This window comes from Triticum dicoccoides, chromosome 6B (assembly GCF_002162155.2).
Source record: "Triticum dicoccoides isolate Atlit2015 ecotype Zavitan chromosome 6B, WEW_v2.0, whole genome shotgun sequence".
Taxonomy (NCBI): Eukaryota; Viridiplantae; Streptophyta; class Magnoliopsida; order Poales; family Poaceae; genus Triticum; species Triticum dicoccoides.
In genome coordinates this window covers 399,841,786-399,846,348 of record NC_041391.1, presented here as the reverse complement: position 1 = coordinate 399,846,348, position 4,563 = coordinate 399,841,786, and positions in this window count along the sequence as shown.

Below are 4,563 nucleotides of genomic sequence, written 5' to 3'. Positions count from 1 at the left end.
GCCTCACTGCACACTTTGAAGATGAAGATGTAGAGCACGGCGCCCGGACGCGAAGCAAAGGCCGGGGTCCCACACCATGATGCCACGAGGAAGATGGCCTCCTACCCCCGTGTCGCTGCTACCCGCGCCACACTCATTCGGAGGTCGGAGCCAAGCAAGTTGGCGCCGCCCGAGGACAAGGCGCGGCTGCAGGGCGACGCGACTTCATCAACAATACCGCTCCTCTACGATCTCGTGAGACGATGCCTTGACTACGCCGACTGCCGTGGACTCGGCGTCTGGCCGGGACGAGGTGTCGACCACTCAGGTCATGCTGGCGCGAGCAACGCAACGGTCATACACCGACGCCGGTCTCCATCGACAATTACTCCCGCAGGGTGTAGACCCTTGTACACCCTGAGAAGCTACTGGTCGTCGAGAAGTCCGAGCCGAGCGTGATCCATGCTACCCCAACAACAACTCCTCCAACACCGCCAAGACCGACGAGGCACAATGGCGAGGGCGAGCGTGGCCATCGCAAAGGCTACGCTACACGCGGCGCGTGTACCGACGAGGACACGGGCTCTGCCGCCGCCCACACACACACATCACCATCATCATGCATGGAGAACGCGAAGCGAAGACGACGAAGACGACCACACAACTCAATCGGAGGTATCTCGCGGAGCAACCCGTGGGAGTAATTAACCGGGAGTCTTCCGAGGCCCCGGGAACCAGGAGATCACACAATCGCCACATCCAGCTTGGCCGTGCTAGTAGGCCACGGAGCGCACCTTTTTTTTATGGGATATTGTAATTTTATTTCTCCAATGAGATTAATGAAATACATGTTCCCGTATCTCTTTTTTTTTGTGTAATACGGTACACTGGCACGCCCGCATACGCAGTTTTTTTGCCCCGGCGTCTGAGAGAAACACACTCCCTTCTTCCCTTCTCCCCGGAGTTTTAGATGTTTTTCTCGTGTCAAACAAATTGGCACGCCCGGTGGGACGTGGTTCTCCTCCCATCTTTGTTGTGCAACAATGGTCGTCAAATTCGTCTTCAAGTTTTCTTCAAGAACATATCAATTATTGGGTGCAATTTTAATATGCCTCGTCATTGTCTAGAATTGGAGGCCAAATTCGTGTCCATGAGATGTTGCTATTGTCTGCGGGCATTCGTTGCTCCAAGAGCAAGAAGGTGACGTGTATATGGCGAATCTATGGAGCAGGGTGCACACTCTATGCCCAAGTTTCTCACTAAAGGGCAAAGTCGCCATCAACAATTAAGAGGCTTGGTAACTTATAGATGTGTGCCAAGCATTTTTTGTTGGTCCGCGAAAAAGGGAGAGCACTCAGAGGGAAGTGCTCACACAGAGGCAGCAACTACATGCGCCGACGGAGGCCGCGGGCACCCCTGCGACAGACCATGCGCTGCACCTCGGTGCACTTGTAGGCCGCAGACGATGCACCGGCGTCCGCGATGACAACGGACGTTCGCCGGCGAACCCAGCGAAGCCTTCTCGCCACACGCTACATCAACAATCAACACGAGCATCCATTTTGATCATAATCAATCTTTTCTATGTTTCTTCTCTCTTTTCATCTCTCATTTCACTGAGGAGCGACGATGGAGAGCGCACCCCGGGGAAGGGAGAAGACCAAGAGGAGATGCGACCTGGCGGCAGCATCGGCAAGATCTGGACGGATGGCAGCCAGCCGAGATACACGCGCCCACCGCGGCGGCGCGTACGGCAGGCGGCTCGCTCGCGCCGGTGCAAGCACACATGTGGCAAGACCGGCGAGAGGACGTGGCGGCGGGGGCAGTGACACCCGTCCGAGCTCAATGACGTCAACGGCATCACACACGAAGCGGTTGTGTGTCAAGTCAAGCTCTTCGGAGGACTTGAGACATTTTAAGTTGCATGGTACATGCATGCAAGGGCACGTACGTGCTCTTCTCTTCAATGAGTCGTTTCTTTTTCTTTGGAATTTTAGTAGCACATCAGATCACATCAAGAGGGACCCAAGTTGAGACAATGCCCACGGCGGCGACGGCGAGGAGATGGAGGGGAGCCGCACCAGCTCCATGGACGTACCCCGACGTCAACGGCCGGAGAGTCCGCCGGCGGCGTCTTCTTCCATGTACTCTTCCACAGTACACATCAACCCACACAGCCAAGAGGCAGCGGCTACACATACACGCGCCAATGGAGGCCACGGGCACCACGTTGAGATGACGCGCTGGCGACCGTGGCAACCTGGGCGTACCACGACGACGCAGGAGGACCGGCCGGCGGTGCCCTCTTCCATCTGCACCAACGCTCTAGGTCGACACCCATCCTGGAGCGAGGACTGCAGCTCCATAGGCATACCACGACATCGAGGAACACACGCCGAAGAGCTCGCTGGCGGTGTTTCCTTCCATATACGCTTCCACGATGACGACGGCAAGCCTGCTGGCGAGTAGCACGGCGCCAACTCCACTTCAGCTGTGACAGCGGAGAGGTCGCCAGCGTCCGGCCCGGCGCCATCTACACCACCACAACAACGACGGAGTTGCCGACCTGCAGCCCGGAGTCATCTCCACCGCACCGGCGCATGGCCTGGATCTATCTACGACACCCCGATGATGACGAAGCTGCCGGCTTACAGCCCGGCGCCATTTCCACCATGCCGGCATGCGGCCCGGAGCCATCTACACCACCACAATGATGTCGAAGCTGCCGGCTTACAGCCCGGCGCCATCTCCACCATGCCGGCGTGCGGCCTGGGGCGACCTACACCACCACGATGATGTCGAAGCTGCCGGCTTACAGCTCGGCGCCATCTCCACCCTGCCAACATCAACCTGCACCTAAGTTGAGAGCAGCGACACATCGCGCCCAAGAGCTGGGCGGATGATATTCACGTACACATGAAGGAGCTTTGATGCCATCTCCATGGAGTTGATGAGACACTCGCGGAAGCGATGTAATACGTGACACAACAAGGCTCAAGATGGCAGCGACCAGGCGCGCGCCCATGAAGACCGCGATGACGACGACAGCGGAGCCCTCTTCCGTACACGCTGCCACACAATGCATCAACAGAAGCATCCCAAGGTGTATCCTGGTGTCACCCCAAGTCGGACTACGTCCACCTGCTGGACATGTACAGTAGTGCACACGCCGGAAGGAGGAGGCCAACGTCCAAGGCCGCACCATCATTTACCTCAGCGAGTGCATCCGGGATAGGAATCACGGCTGTGATGGACGGATAATCAGAGCTCGCCCATGTGAAACCGAAGAAGATGAAATAGGAGTTGCACCGTCTTCATATCTTCATCAACCACACTACCAGTGCCCTCGACGTCCTCATCCGTCTCACCGGAGAAGTCGGCTACGTCGACATAACATTGCCATCGTCATCGACTTCGCACCCGACGAGGACGCCGACTACACCGACTCACCGCCATTCGACTACATCGGCACAGCATTGCAATCTCCATCAACTCTTCATCTGGCGAGGACGCCGTCAACATCGGCGCCACCGGATGTCCACGTGATGTTGCCATCTTCTTGCACGTATTGCCTGGCGTGCGCCGGATGTCCACGTGGTGTCGCCATCTTCTTGCACGTATTGCCTGGCGAGGACGCCTACTGCACCGGCACGCCGCCATTCTTCGACACCAACCATCTACACCGAGTGGAGGTCATCCCCGTAACTGCGACACCCCGAGGTCTACATTGACAAGCTCGTTATCTTCAAGCAACTCCGCATGCTATGCGGTGACACTCAAGTCTACTCCAACTTCTACATCAACACCGTTCCCCAACATCGTCCAAGCTCCGACGAAGCAAAGCCACTTCACCGACAAGTCTTTTTCCGATGAAGCTACACCTATCTTGCCGGGCACCGACGAGGCGAAGGCAAGCCACCATGTTCGACACCGACGAGGCGGACACCACCAGGCCGGGAACCGATGAGGCGAAGGCCGCCCACCTGCCTGAGCTGACTAGGCCAGACATCTTCATCAACAGACATCGACAAGCCGAAGGGATACGACTAAATATCGCCAGAGCGACGGACGTACCGCTCAACCCTTCTATTCCACCACCTCATCACTGATCTTCCCGACGAGGAGGTCTTCACCGTCGACCTCGAGGCACCATGGGAGCTCTACTTTGATGGCGCCTCCCGCACAGACGACGATGCTGACGGAGCCACAAGGCGAAGGGCAGGCGCAGGTTTGGTGTTCAAGACGCCACAAGGAGGAGTGAGGTATCACTCATTCTCCATCCTCAAGGAAGAATGCTCAAATAATGAAACGGAGTATGGGGAGCTCTCATCTTCGGCCTTCTCCTGGCGCTCTCCATGAAAGTCCGTTCTCTATGGGCCATTGGTGACTCCCACCTCATAGTTCGTCAAGTCAATGGCATCTATGAGGTTCGCAAGCCTGAACTGGTGCCGTACTACACTGCGGCCCGGAACCTCATGGAAAAATTTCAACATGTTGAAGTGTTCCATGTCCCGCGAAGGAGAAATGCGCCTGCTGATGCCTTGGCAAATCTAGCGGCAGCATTGTTGCTCCCAGATAATAAAA